The following is a 15703-nucleotide window of genomic DNA, read 5'->3' on the forward strand; positions in this document are numbered from 1 at the left end:
AGGGTATTTGCATATAGTACTAGATTTGTCCTTCACTAAATGTTGAGACCTGAAATGTATTTGTTATTTTTCTGGTACCATTTCAAAACATGACCTTTCCCTTGCAGTGTTGAGACATATATTTGCAATAAGTTAGTCAGGCATCGAGTCCAAATCCATCACTGTGCCAGCCTGGCACTTAATTATGTATGCATGGGTCCCTTATTTCCATTCTCTGCTTCAAGCCCTTCCCTTCACCCATTACTGTAGAACTGTGGCATTTAGGTGTTCCATCTGGCACCGCTAATTGTTGTTACATTTTGTGCCATTTCTTCGAGTACCCATGCCAGTATTTAGTGCACTAAGTGAATGAAGGAACATGTTATGCTGCTGCGCAGCTGCATACTGAGCAGAACAATGAGATGTAGAGCCATGAGAGAAAATATAGAGAATATTGTCACGCTACAACGCAAACACAAGACAGTGAGAAGTTCTACAAGAGTAGGAGGACAGCTTGTTGACACAAAAAAAAATAGCAGGCACAAACATGTCTAGCAAGACTGAAACTTGGGCTAGTTGGTTGTCCTTCATGATGAACCAGCAGCACAACCACACACAGAGGAAAGGTACACGAAACACAGCACTGTGTTATGTGCCTTCTTTCCTATGTCCGTGTGTGGTTGCACTGCCGGTTCATCATGGACAAACATGATGTCTTCGGCAAAATCCCAAAGACCCACTAGACATTGATGTTCATTGATGTCCCCATTGTCTTTCTCACCTGCAGAGCACACGCATCACTACATATACAATAGGATGCATTGCAAGGGTTCTTCACCTATATGCTCTCTTGTTGGAGTAATAGGGCATTGTGTGAACAAAATAACGAATGTAAAAATAAAATCACCCTAAAATACATGCCATATTCTTTATTGCTCAATTTTCAACCTCCACGTGTTCCACTTCAGCACCTGTGCACATAATGGCCCCCTAAAGGATCTCGGCAGTAGTTTCTCTGAAGTGGTTTTCAAAGCTGCTATTGGATTAGATTAAGCTAATTGAATCTCATGAACTTATCCTTTCAAAACAAATAAGGGGGCAGTCCACTTGTTATTTTCTAGCAAGCTACCTTAGCAATTTGGCTTTGAACGTGTGCACTTTCCTTGCAATTGTGTCCCAAACAATATTAACTACAAGACACATCATTCTACACTCTTAAAAGAAAAGGTAGTGCTACTTACTAACTTTGAGGTAGTAAATTGCTGTCACAACATTCACTACCTAAGTAGTAACTGCAGGTAGTAAACGGCAAGGTAGTAAAGTTACTACCATGTCATTTACTACCTGCAGCTATTACATACCAAAGGTAGTAACAGAAAGTTAGTAAATTTACTACCATGACAGTTACTAGTTCCTGTTACTACTTATTGGAAGGTAGTAAGCTAAGCTAGTAACATTACTACCATGACGGTTATTACTTAGTTACTAAATGCAGGAAAATAGTATTTGTAAGTTAGCAAATTTCCACCGTGAATGTTAGCTATTTGCAGCAACTATTGATGAAAATTTGCTACATCATTTGATAACGTCAGTCAACTTCATGAACTAGAAAAATTGCATCTTACTTAATACAAGGAGCATGCATCAGCTAATCTCACAGAAGTATATCCCTTATGAAAAAAATTAATGTATTTCAATAAAGAGACTAATGTCTTTAGACATCAGAATCATTAGACTGTCTTTTGCCAGTCTAATGCGCTTTCTCATGCACACCTAATGAGGGTCTACAAGGAATTGGCTGCTGTTAGTGTGTAGAATTCTGATGTATGAGTTTCAGCGTATTGCAGCCTTATGCCTGCAACAGCATGTTTGCTGCACACAGGTCAATAAATCTTTTTGTGGTTAACAATACGAAAGTGTGTAGGCTTTAGAGGATTGTAACAAAAATATCAGCAGAACATTTCCAGCAATGACTATATCAACAGCGTTCTTTACATGTAAGAGTATTTTGAAGCCAATAAGTAATCTTGTAGGCCTATGATGCAGGCATTTGGAAACAAGCTCTACATTGTCAATTTATTTAGTTTCAATGGGACAATAAATGGGGCTAGTTGATTCAATTCCCATGAAAGTGCAGTTTTATAATCACAAACAAACCAATAAGATGATACGAGAAGTTTCCAGGAGTAAGTGCTTTTTTATTTAATTTCTCGACGCGGCACTGACGATAGGCTCTCCTGTGCTGCACTGTTGTGGTGGTACAGTTGCTGTATTTGAAACCTGCAAGAGAGAGTGTGAAAATGTAGTTTGGCATTGAAGCGAACAGCTTAGCGCAACACATCAACAGATGCTGCAATTTATGATTGATGACTTTCTGTTTCGAAATAGTGATATCATTTTTACCATTTTACTTGAATAATCCACGTGTATTCAATGCCCAACCCCATAGCCTTGGCTTAATGCTGCTTTGATCAAAAACATAAGAAAACAAACCGCTATACAGCACTTCTGAGGGCTGTGGTGTCATAGATAGGCCAGCTATCATATACAGGCCAATTAGCTCGGTCAGCTTCTTTGATGTAACGTTGCATAACAGCATCCTTTCGCTACTCAAATGGTACTCCATGCATGACTCCTGGATGACTCCAGGAATAGGCTATTCTGCCATGAGAAACGCCCTCATCCGATCATGCCCTCAGTGGACGGAAACAAGTTTTACGATTCAAGTGGAACGCTCGAGGAGCGCGGGGTTCCCTAGTGCTCTTTTGAGCTCCCTAGCTGAAAAGATGCTCGTCACTCTTAGAACGACCAGAAATAACAGGCCAAACAAGCACACTCGCTCTCCCTTGGCTGACGTTCCCTACATTCACGGTTTCTCTCATAGGTTGAAGAAGACTGCAGGCAGAGTAGGCATAAGAGTTTTGTGCTCCATCCCAAACCATCTGGCCTCCCTATGCAGGCTAGTTAACAGGGATGAAACAGTATCCTTTTGCTGTGACAAGAAGCACAGAAATCATTTCATTGAATGCGTGAAGAACGTCGTTTATGACATTCCATTATCATGCGGAAAATCATATGTAGGACAAACCGGACGATGCATAAATTACAAAATGCGTGAACATGCCAAATCTTTAAAAGCAACAACAGGCAGGAACCTGGCATTGTACATCATGCGGCTGCTCCCCATTGCTTGACAATGTGCAAGTTCTCACGAAATATCGGGAGTAATGTGCTCACAAAATTTGTGAGGCGCACATAATTCACAAAAGGGGAGCAGCTTGCGTTAGCGCGCTATCACTAGCACTATTTGACGAAGAAATTAGCTGCCATGAGCCTCAATTGTGATCACTAAGCTTGTTGTCACATGCTTTTGTTTTCTTGTTTTGTTTTCTGTTTTATTGTTAGTGGTTGCAGTTTTCTAGCCTTGCTGTCACTTGCTTAAAAACCTTTTTTTTTTCAGACCCTGGTTCTTCGTTTTTGTTGATTTATGAATGTCAGACTTTTAGCGGTTTTAATCAGTTTGGTATTGACCACCATGTCATTGTTCTTTTTTGCCATTTTTTGCTTGTGTTTATGTTTTAATGAAATCGGCTTCTGCCGCATCTTGTAAACCCTATCCAAAAAAAAAGCCGGGCGGCCGAGTCACTTGATAGCATTTGTGCCATTTTTCGATTTTTGCTCGCCTGCCTACAGATTCTCAGACTTTCCAATAAGGAAATCAGTTGATAGTCAGCTCTGTGCCCTGTATGTTCTTCGTCCCGTTGTCTGCGCTCTTTTGCCACAAAGAAGAATCCACATTCAAGTGCGTTGTTACTTGTTAAACATCTTGACAGGATAGCACAGCTACTCAAGAAAAGAGCACATAGCAGTGCTGAACTCACGACTAACTTTTCTAGAAATCACGCAGATACTTAAGATATCACCTGAACCCAAGTGTTTTCACAGAGATAACATCATTTACAATGGTCGATTCCACGAAAGATAAAAAAAAGGTGTATACTTGATGTTTCCGATTTTCCTGATAATTTTGTATGTTGTGCACATATGACTGCACAGCACGAAATCGCAATTTGTTTTCACATAAAAATTTTTTTCAACACAGGAAAATTCGACGAGCGTCGCCGGTTGACGACGACCATCTTACGAAGAGTGCGTTTTCGTAAATTCGCAACCATGCTGGCAGCTACTGAAGCTATACATTACAAATATCTTTCTATTTAGCATAAGTAGAAGTGAAGAAGAAATAGCTCTTATAATTTCATGGAATTCTGAGCAAATTATGCATTTTTAAAAATTCACGAAAAACGCTGCGTTAGTGAAAATTAGTCAAATTTGGGACGCTATGGTTACTTCTGTGAACATCTTAGTTTGTTCATATTTGCTGTATGAATAGGCCTTTATGTGAATAATGAACCTCTGCATTTGTATTTCTCTAATAATTTTCAAAGTAGTAAATTTTCATGTATTATTTGTATGGTCGCCCATTTGATGTCGTCACCGATCATCATGCACTATGCTGGCTGTCATCATTGAAGGATCCCTCGGGCCGTCTCGCCCGCTGGGCACTTCGCCTGCAAGACTACGACATCCGCGTGCTGTACCGCAACGGACGCCAGCATGCTGATGCCGACGCCCTCTCGCGCTCCCCCTTGCCTGACGCCAATGCCTCCTGCTCAGTATCTCACATTGCTGTTTCTTCCATCGACGTTCACACCATCACTACCGAGCAGCGCAAGGATAAATGGATCACCTCGCTGATAGACTTGCTCACTGATCCGTCGGCAACACCAACCACTCGCCCGTTGCGTCGTCAAGCCCACAATTTCGCCATTCGTGACAACCTACTGCACCGACGCAATTACAACGCCAACGGCCGCCAGTGGCTACTTGTGATACCCCGAAGTCTGCGTGCTGAAATATGCGAGTCCTTCCACTCTGATCCGCAATGCGCGCACTCTGGGGTATCCAAAACTTACCACCGCATTCGACAACGATACTTCTGGCGAGGGATGTACCGTTACGTGCAGAAGTTCGTCCGCTCCTGCCTCGATTGCCAACACCGAAAACCTTCAACGCACGTGTCACCAGTCGGTCTACAACCATTACCTTGCCCTAACCATCCGTTTGGGCGCGTGGGCATCGATTTGTATGGACCACTTCCTCTGACCTCGGCTGGTAACCGTTGGGCCATCATCGCCGTTGACCATCTAACGCGATCTGCCGAAACCGCTGCCCTCACAGCGGCTACAGCGTGCGATGTTGCCTCCTTCCTGCTACACCGATTCATGCTGCGTCACGGTCCACCCTAGAAGCTTCTCAGCGATCGAGGCCGTGTCTTCTTGTCGGAAGTCGTCGAAGCCATTCTCAAAGAGTGCCATGCTGTTCACCGCAAAACTACTGCTTACAACCCGCAGACGAATGGCCTAACCGAACACTTTAACCACACGCTCGGCGACATGCTCTCAATGTATGTCGCCGCCGATCACACAAATTGGGATGCCATTCTGCCCTTCGTCACCTACGCCTATAATACCGCCCCTCAAAGCACTACTTGTTTTTCACCCTTCTTCCTGTTGTACGGAAGGCACCCGTCGCACACCATTGACACGATACTACCCTACAAGCCGGATCCATCTGAGTGTGCGCCTATTTCTGACACAGCCAGGCTTGCTGAAGAGTGTCGCAAGCTTGCAAAGACCTTTACAACGCACGAACAAGAGCGGCAGAAGAGCCTTCGCGGTGGCACCACCACTTCTGAGTCCACGTTAGTCGCCGGAGCGCTCGTATGGCTCTCGGTCCCTACCACTGCAACTGGCCTCTCTTCAAAACTACTGCCGAAATACGAAGGCCCCTACCGGGTCATCGAGCGCACATCACCGGTCAACTACCTGATCGAACCCATCGAACCAGCTTTGGACATGCGCCGTCGAGGGCGCGACATAGTCAACGTGGAGCGCCTCAAGGCCTACTAACCCACTGATAGTGACAAGCTGTTAGGTCGCCGGACGGCTCCCTTTTAACCATTAAGTTTATTGCAGAGAGTAGTGAAGACAGGACAAGAAGGGACACAGATAGGCGCTATCTTTTAAGTGTTTTTTGGACTCAGATCACACATATTTATAATTTAAAAAGAAAAACTTCAACATGCGCAGGCACAGCTGCGTCCAGGAAAAATAGTTATTTCTTTGACAAGTAGTGTAATGACACACTAACGCAATCTCGGCCAAGATTATGAATACTTGCTGACTCAATAATCAATGTAGTATAGTTTCTTTACTGTTTGGCAAACAGGCAATCGCTGCGTTTCTTTACATTGTTGCAATGTTCCCTGAATCTTTCCTTGAGATGTTGCCCCATTTGCCCTCTATAATGCTTACCCCATGATAGGAGTATCTGATAAACGGTACCTTATATGCAGGGCACGTAACGTGTCCTGTGATTCTTATTGCAGCCAAGCCTCTCCTCTGAGTATCTGGGTTGCTGCTTTTCCATAGTTTAGCATGCTTATTTGAGGCCATGAACATTATGCTGATGATCCCGAGCACCAACCGTTTTTATATTGTTGAATATTCCGTGCAGATATGGCATCGTGGCAAACATTTTTCGGCCATCAAGATTTGGCTTTTTTTTTTTTGGCTTGGCAACTGGAAGGTGGTTTTCTGGGTAGGGCATATGCAAACGATACAGCAAGGTGAACAGGATATCCTGCTTGTGTCAGGGGAGTTCTTTGGAAATTAAGGCTTGTCCACAAGTAATAGGAACAGAAATTTTACTGCGTTAGCGAGCCACAGTGGCATAGGCAGAAATTCATTTCGGGGAAGAGGGCGAGTGGGGGCATGGGCCCGGTCTGCTACCCCCTCGCTACGCCACTGTCCAAGCAGTGTCAGACAATGCACCTTTCTACCATTATTGAGTGGGAGAAACTAAGAGGCAGCAATGGCTTGTTTCCCATCAGTTCGTATAACTAGCTCATGCACTTTTTATGCAAATGAAATTGTACATTCAGGAACCTGATATGGTACAATCCTTGCCCGGATGCTCGTGGGTAAGCACCAGTGGGTGTTAGTAATCATGTGCCAGTGTTAATATGTTAGTGGCTTCAGATTCGAAAGAACCTTTGTGGTATTTAATAAAGAAAGACGCAGTCATCCTCATATCTAAAACATTTAAAAACTTATGTGCTTGCATATTGTACTAAATAATCATGTTCCTATTTCTTGTGGACGAGGCTTGATTTCAAGAACTCGCTGGATGCAAGCAGGATATCCTGCTCCCCTTGCTGTATTGGCTGCAGAAGCCCTACTAAACAAACACCTTCCAGCTGCCAGGCCAAAGAAATGGCTAATCGTGATGGCCAAAATATGTTTGCCACTATGTCATACCTGCACGGGATATCCGACAATATAAGAACGGTTGGTGCTCGGGCAATCATCAGCATAGTGTTCACGGCCTCAAATAAGCGTGCTAAACTATGAAAAGGTTGCAACCCAGACACTCACTTGGCTGCAATAGGAATCACAGGACACATTATGTGCTCTGTAAGGAAGGCATCGTTTATCAGATGATGGGATAAGCATTATGTGGGGCAAATGGGGCAGTGTATCAAAGAAAGGCTCAGGGAAGACTGAAACATAAAGAAAGGCAGTGATGACTGGTTAGCTGAACACTGGAGCATGTGTGGTTGCTTCCCACTTTTTGATGAGAGTTTCATCGTGCGTATGCACAGCAACGAAACTACTACATTAAAATTGAGTCGGCAACTATTAATAATCTTGGCTGAGATTGCATTAGTGTGCCTTCACTATCTTTAACAAAGAAATAATTATTTTTCTTCGATGGAGCTGTGCCTGCGCACGCCCAATTTTTTTTTTCATGGCAGCACCACACAGTTTCACCACAGTTTCATGGCAGCACAAACAACACAGATGTTCGATGGAAGATGGAGGAGGCTTGAAGAGACGAAAAAAATCTTCAAACGGTATGTCACTGCAGCCAACTCTTGTACGAGTAGACTTGCCTTCATCAAGATGGCAACATCAAGAATTAACAGTTGCTCCCTTTATGAAGACAACTCCAAGTTTCAAAACGTTGGCTCTGGCGACATCCCATGTTCAAAGATTACAAGCTCAACAATACAAACTATTCGACGTTCCATGTTCAAGGAATGCAAACTAAATAATATGCATTGCACTGAAGTGCAGAAGGTACGTTTCTCACTCCTAAGCTAAAGGCCAGTATATGCTGTATATCAATAGACCTTATGCAAAATTGCTGCCATCTGTTGGAGGTTTGACGAAGCTAACGATTCGGCGCCATGTTGGAGGCTTGTGCCCGAATTCTATTGCTGTCGCCGCTATCACTTCTTGCTTGTATCCGCTTTGGTAGTCGGCAATCAGGGCATAAAAATGTCAGGCGGGCCTGTACACGTTACCGGCATTTCCTAGTTTTTACGTTGACGGTTATTACGTGTAAAGAACCGCCTCACAGCGAGAAGAAGGTACAAGTTTGACACTGCGAGTCACGTGCAGGCCTGTCGTCGTCGATAATGAAGCTCTGCGCTAGGTTACAAATTGGCCTGTCTGTTTTCAGTGTAGCGAATAAAGCGTTGTTAGCTATCTGAATATCATGCTTGTATAATGTAGGATGGTTGGGAAGAGGCTTTATTTAGCGCGGCTAGGCGCAGCGATGACGGTAAGAAAGTGCAGTTGACCCAATTCAAAGCATATTTCATGAGGGACAGCCTATGTCGAGCCGACGTAGTGTCCATCTAATTTTAAATAAAACGTTGTCCTCTTTTTATCTTTGAAATAATATTATTTCGCTGTTGTAGTCATCCGACCTATGTTATGTACAGAATTACCGTGCGATTAAAATGCAGAAAATTGCGCATCTCATGCACGTGGAAAGTGAACATGAAAAGTGTAGTGTCTCCTAGAAGTAGATGCCGATCAGCTGGTATTTTATTGAATATCCTTCCGATATGTGATCCTATATAACAGGAAACGCCAAGAATATTCGTGTTCACATTGTCGCTTTAGGGGCCTACTGGTGCTTTACAATTTAAACCCGTTGCGGCAAGGCAGTTTTGCTTCGCCGACTGAAACCGCCTCAGCGCGTAACCAGCGGTAGCGCACCCACGGTAGAATGTAGCACATTTCCCGGAACAGCATTTTATTTAGTTTCATAAGAAAAGTACCACGCACTTGAAGCACCTGTTAACATTTCATAGCAAACTGGAGTGTACAGAGGATTTTTCCGAAGGGGGGATCAGCTTTTGGGAGAACCTGATTTGCTCTTCCTGGGGTATAAGTTAAACAAAAAAAAGTAAGGGGTGGGGGCGGTCAGGACATCCGGGCAACCCGTCTGAACCTGGCAGTGATACCACATGAAATGCTTGAAAAATACGCATAGTGAAGAAATACGCACGCAAAGCATCCCACCAGACGCTACCTTGTTAAACTCCACCATCGAAAACAAACTACAAACAACACGCTCCAGCACAATCGGTCCGTCCGCTGCAAATCAATGACGCGCACGAGCTATCTGTCTAACATGTAATTGTTATCGCAATTTAATAAACAAGCTAATATCAACAGCAGCGCAGGCATGCGCGAGTAGCCGCGATGCAGCTTTGAAGCTCGTACACGAAGCGGGTTTGTGCCTGCAGCAAGCACACGGTGCGAAAACTTTCTTGTTCTGGCATGACATGAAAGAGTGTTCTCTGATGAGTGCCGATGCTGTCACATACCACATATATTAACGGCGAACGGAAACACGGCGTTAGTCGTAAGCAGTAACCGAAGCAACGGAACGATCTGCTGATTCTCGTCGGCCACGAGGAAATGTACTAACATGGAGGCTTGGTTCCTGCAAACCTTCTTTCAGCATCCCAATTTCCTCAATCTCAGCAACACAGCACTCGAAAATATGTTGGCATTTTCGTTCTTATCAGCCGCCACACGTTGATATGTACGCTCCTTGTCTACATGCGGAGCGCGCTTAGCCTTCAACATGGCGGAAATGCACACAGCGGCCGCTAGATGGCAGCAGATTTTGCATAAGGTCTATAGGTGCTATGTGTCCAAACTGTCGCAATCTAGTGATGAAAAGAAATGCCTACCACTCATTATGGCTTGCCCGGGCTTGCAGGAAGTATGCTCCTATCTTGTACTGCAATCTGTCCTCTGTGTCGGTGCCATGAACAGCTCTCATCGCTGATACATGCATAATAGATACCACAAGGAAATGTTGATTTTCACTCAAGACAAACCCAACCACACACAGATAGTGAGTACCAAACATGTCCTTCAGGCAAGTCTATATTCATATATTAAAGAGATCGATCCTTGAATGAAGGGATCAGGGTGCAATAAGAACAGGTATTAGTGGACCAGCCACTTGCAGACTATTGAAAGAGTGCCATTGCGTGTTCAACATTCACACATGTACACAGTAAGCAATCAGTCATGGGCACGTTACCAGTAAAATGTAACAGTGTTACAGTTACCTAAGCCAAAAAAGTGGGATAGGTTTCAAACAGGAGAAAGTGCCTCAGACAGGCTGGCCGACGTTTCCATAGGGGGACCTATCTTTATCGAAGGCACCTTGTCATCCTTGGCGTGTTAGTTTTAAAGGGTTAGTGTTGACGTCATGTCTAGCGGTGGTGCTTGTCGCTGTTGGTAATTGCTGCCTGGAAAGAGAAAACTAGAGAGAGGAGTGTAGCCCTTGCCACATCATTTCAAGAAAGTTTGCAACGGCGCTCAGGCCTCTCATCTCAGAAGTAAGGGGAGCTGCAAAGAAGGAAAAAAAAAGCAAGAAAAAGGAGAGAAAAAAAGAAAAAAAATGGAAAAGGGGGGGGGGGGTCTACTGAGCGAGAGCCGTCAAAGGCAAAAAAAAAAGAGTGGAGTATGAAAGCCACTTGGAAAGGCTGCAGAAGGGCGGCACGTCTAGCCCTCACAAAGGGCTGCAGAAGATGGTGGATAAGGCAACTACAGGCGGGGAAAGCGGGCGGCGTACTTTTAAAGCAAGCCCACATGTGGAATTTAAGTGATATTGAGAGGGGTGTCTGAAAAACACGTGCTTGATGGGTGAAGTCATTGGCTCTGTTAAAGTAACTGTTACAGTTACAGTTACAGAGTTTCCAAAAGTAACCTGTTACAGTTACACTTACTGTGACAAGTAACGTCGTTACTTTGTTGCAGTTACTGTGACGAAGTAACGTCGCTACTTTTCCGTTACTGTATAAAATAAATAATAGATTACAAACCAAACGATAGAATTCATTTATTAAATATGTATGAAGGCATGCGGGCAGTCAAATTGCACGTGGTAAAACCCTAGACGAAGTAAACCTAATAGGGGGCCAAACACAAGCATTTGTTGTGTACACCTCATTTTGTTGCATCAATTTTGTTGTTCATGCACCGTTGGTGAAAAAGGGAATTTATTTGCAAATAATAATAACAAATGTCCTCTGATACTCAAAATGGAAAATGTGGTTGATGCACTAGAACGACAGCAGTATCATAGGATGTCTATTAACGACACCCAGAAGCGCATGCAAATAGCAACGGAGAGTGTGTGACGAATGAAGACGACGTCCATTGTCTCTGTTCCATATATATGTTCAAGGTGTATCAGACCCTGTTCGGTTAGCTTTGCGTCCGCTGGGCATACAAACCGTTTCTAAGTCCCGTTATACTCTGGGGCATGTGTTCGCGAAACCCAAAGATTGCACACCTGCTGGATGATCAGAGTAGGGTGATATACAAGCCCGATGCGGGCATTGCGACGCGACTTGCATCGGCGAAACGGGAAGGAAAGAATCAACGAGGCTTAAAGAAGGCAAACAAGATGTTGTTAAAGCAACTCATGCAACGCATTCTAAGACGGAGCTTGTTTAACACTTCCGGAGAACAGGGCATAGCTTTGACGTAAACACTGTGACGACGCTGGCTCGTGAACGAAGGTGAGGGGAAGGAAACTCCTGGAATCGCGGTTCATTCGCCGCGACGCGTCGGCTTGCAATATAGTTACTGTATATGGCACCTTTAGGAGCCATGTCGTAGCATATATAGTAACTATAGTCGGATACAACTTAAGAAGTCAGGAGAGACTAAAGAAAAGAAATAGTCCCGCTCATGCACGCGCCGATGTTCTCCAAAGGCGAAGCCACCGCCATCCCGCTCATGATGTCCGTCCCGAGTGCGCGCCCATTGGTGCAGGCTTGTGTTCATCTGCCTTTGAGGAGAAAATGCCGCTGACTTCTAAAGTTGTATCCGACTATAACATGCAACAACCACATTCCCCTACTGGTTTACACGGACGTATGGGACACTGGTCGATCTCCGCAAATTTTTTTCTTTCTTTCCTTTTCTTTTTCTTGTTGCCAGTGTATACTGAGGATGTCACATGCATAGGAGGCAAAACGTCCATGTGATTTTGTTAATAATTGTTGTATTAAGTTGGAGTAAACCTTTTACAATTAGTTTCAAAGAGGTTTTGAAAAATTACTTAGTTCACAGTATTTGTGCCTCTCAACCGTTTCGCGCTCTGCTGCTTTCTAGCCGTCAGTCAAACACGATTATTGCGCAGCCTCGGACGAAGGAGAATATAAACTTGGCGTCGTGATGTTCCACCGGTACACCAAGAACCGAGCTAGAAGCTCAAGTGACAAAAAGGACATATATACGCCGGAAAAAAAAAACTACTTGAATTTAGCAAGTTGTTCAGTTCCAACATGATTGACTTACGACATGTAGTTTACAAGTAAACTTAAGTTGTGTTAAAGACTGACTGCTGACCTCGGTCTTCTGCAGGGTAGATAATTCTCTAAGCGACCTCCACCCCTAAATTGGTAGGGGAGCCGTGCTGTGGAAAGATGAAAGGTGGAGAGGATATGGGAAAGTAACTGTAACGGTATTTCCCATTACAGTTACTCTGTAAAAAAGTAACAGTGTTACCGTTACAAGTTCCTATAAATTAAAAGTAACTACTTACAGTTACAAGTTACCGAAAAAAGTAACAGTTACCGGTAATGCGTTACTAGTAACTAGTTAATGCCCAAGACTGTAAGGAATACCCGAAATATGCACATAGCCCTATGGGCGATCCACATGAAAATAACGATATGCACACTTTTATCGAAATATAAAAAAAATGAAAGAGTGTGTGTGGTCCATGTGCACTTGGTGTGAGGTGGGAATGAGCCATGCATATTGTATTGCATCATGAATGTAAGCCATTCAGGGAACAAACTTTTGGTTCTCTAAAGCGAATTCCCGTGTAGTTTGTCTTGTAGAGTTGAGCTGTCAATTTGATTTCATTTTAAGTTATGTAAGGCCTTCACAAAACCGATAATATTTTCCAACTTTCTGTGAACTTCTGGAAACATATATGAGAATTGAGATCTTTTTCTTTTAATTTATGACCTTACAAAGCTCAATAAACCCTAAATCACTGCATACTAAACCTTGGTTATGCATTTAAGTAAGGGAGCAATATTGGTACTATGCTAAGTAAAAAAAAAGCGTGAAAATACAATAACTTAAAGCACCACACAATAAAGCAACATTCTCGCAACATGAGCACAATCTAAGTTATTTGTGATAGAGAACCTCGTGTGCTTAAAGATGCTAAGAAAAAATATATAATGGCAGAACACGAGCTCACGCATATTTTCTCAAACACACAATATTGAAACAAAGAGTAGCATGTGTTAGCTTAAAATAACCTAATTGAATTGACATATTCGTCTACTAACACTATTTGATATAAACATGTGCTTCTTCACATTAAGTACGCATTTGTTGGAGTGTGCACTTAGTACCAGTACGTAACGTAATTCACTCAAATACATTACTTCGAGTGAGCTCCTTTGAAACATTTATGAGGCAGCTAGGTTAAAATCCTAACCACAAAACAACTGCATGGATTTCTGGCGAAAAGCTCGGGGACGCAACCACGAAAACATATCCATCATCGTGTGCGCGTGTCAGGGCTGTGTGTTTTGCTATCACGTCAGGGGCGTAGCCAGAAATTTTTTTCGGGGGGGGGGGGGGTTCAACCATACTTTATGTATGTTCGTGCGTGCGTTTGTATGTGTGCGTGCCTATATACGCAAGCAAAACTGAAAAATTTCGGGGGGGGGGGGTTGAACCCCCCCAACACCCCCCTTGGCTACGCCCCTGTATCACGTCCCCAGTCTTGTGATAATTTTGCGTGTTATTGCCGAGTTTGGTGAACTCTCGCATCACCACAGTGAAAACATTATGGGACGACCCCATGTGTTTAAAAGCACACACTTTCTAACGGCGACAAGGGATTCTAGAAACACTCTCAAGCGATGACCTCGTACAGTAAACAGTCAAGGAATAACAGCACAACGACACGAGGCCTGCATGATCGAAGCATAAGATTGCGTAGCGCAATGCGCATCCTTCAAACATGTCATTTATGGTGGTGTATATAAGAGCACCCAAAGCACAAAACATACCTGCCTATCGGGTATCTGTTGATCATCCTCGCTGTGCCAACACGACGGTTACTGCAAACAGTTGTCATGCAATAAAGTAACAAAGTTACGTAGTTCAGCGACCTTCTTCAACTTACCCAAGTTTGGCACAGTCGCTCGTCAAAAGGCTCAAGCTTCCGCTCCTGTGGAACCGCGGTCGCCGCTTGTCAAAACACTCGGACGCGGATTGTCTTCGGAAGTACACTCGATCAACGTGAGTAATCGATGAACGAAGCAAGAAAGCACTTTTGAGCGCGGACACAAAGCTGTGCGTCCCGTGAGGCTGTGTTGAGTGGCAACGAACAACGACCATCATCCGCCACTGGATCAAGGCAGGAGAACGCCCCAACACGCGGAAAATGCCCAGTCGACGAATGTCGCGTACGATAAGCACGCAATAAACGCACACAATACACGATAAACATGTAAGCGCGGCACACATGTGTTCACGGGAAGCTGGTGGTGCTCCGGCAGTACGAGACCTGTTGCAACTGTTAGCTTACAGTCTAAACCAAAAAGAATGTAGGTGGCAGCAGTGTCGTGATATGCTACAGGCCATAATTTTTATTAAAAATAAAACGTATTTGTGGCTTTTCACACAGGCGAAGGTCAGGGAGGCGGGGCTCTGTATATAAGCGTTGCGTCCGCCTTTCGCGTCGGGCCCCATATAAGCGTTGCGCCCGCTCGAGCCATTTCCGCCTCGGGCTCCATATAAGCGTTGCGACCGCTCGCGGCCGCATATAGCGGGCCCAATCCGTCACCGCAGAATTTGTCACGCTTAATGGCGATTGAAGGGCCGCTTATATGCAGTACGTTGTGGTGGTATAAAAATGGGCCGTTTATGTGCCGGACGTTATACGGTACTTGAATAAGAGTGTACCTACTCATGTTTTCACATCCGAAAATGTTCAGTAGCATATTACACTCTGTAACACCGGAAGGCGAAAGCCTGCTGAACACTTGGTGATGCATCAACTTGTAAATCGGGGATAAGACTCCTCGCAAGACACAACGAACCGCAATGTGAGAGACACGCATTAAATTACTTTGACGTTCCAAGTCGATTGCATCGTTCTTCTCCACCTTAAACTTTTGCACCCCATGTAGTCTTGAACGGCCTGCGGGATTGGTGCACCTTTGACCAAGCGACGATACCATTCGATGACGTCGCCAAGCTAGAAGCATTATTTGATGACGGCCCAAAATTACACC

General features: G+C 44.1%; 1 long non-coding RNA gene across 1 annotated transcript; it reads right to left on the minus strand.

Moving 5' to 3' along the window:
* Positions 1–10115: 10115 nt before the first annotated feature.
* Positions 10116–15369, minus strand: LOC125758457 (uncharacterized). The gene is made up of 3 exons (XR_007416090.1): positions 14590–15369; positions 14474–14524; positions 10116–10193 (listed from the first exon to the last, which is right to left on the minus strand). It is a non-coding gene; the product is annotated as an uncharacterized LOC125758457 (long non-coding RNA).
* Between the last annotated feature and the right edge of the window lie 334 nt (positions 15370–15703).

This window comes from Rhipicephalus sanguineus, chromosome 5 (genome assembly GCF_013339695.2).
Source record: "Rhipicephalus sanguineus isolate Rsan-2018 chromosome 5, BIME_Rsan_1.4, whole genome shotgun sequence".
Taxonomy (NCBI): Eukaryota; Metazoa; Arthropoda; class Arachnida; order Ixodida; family Ixodidae; genus Rhipicephalus; species Rhipicephalus sanguineus.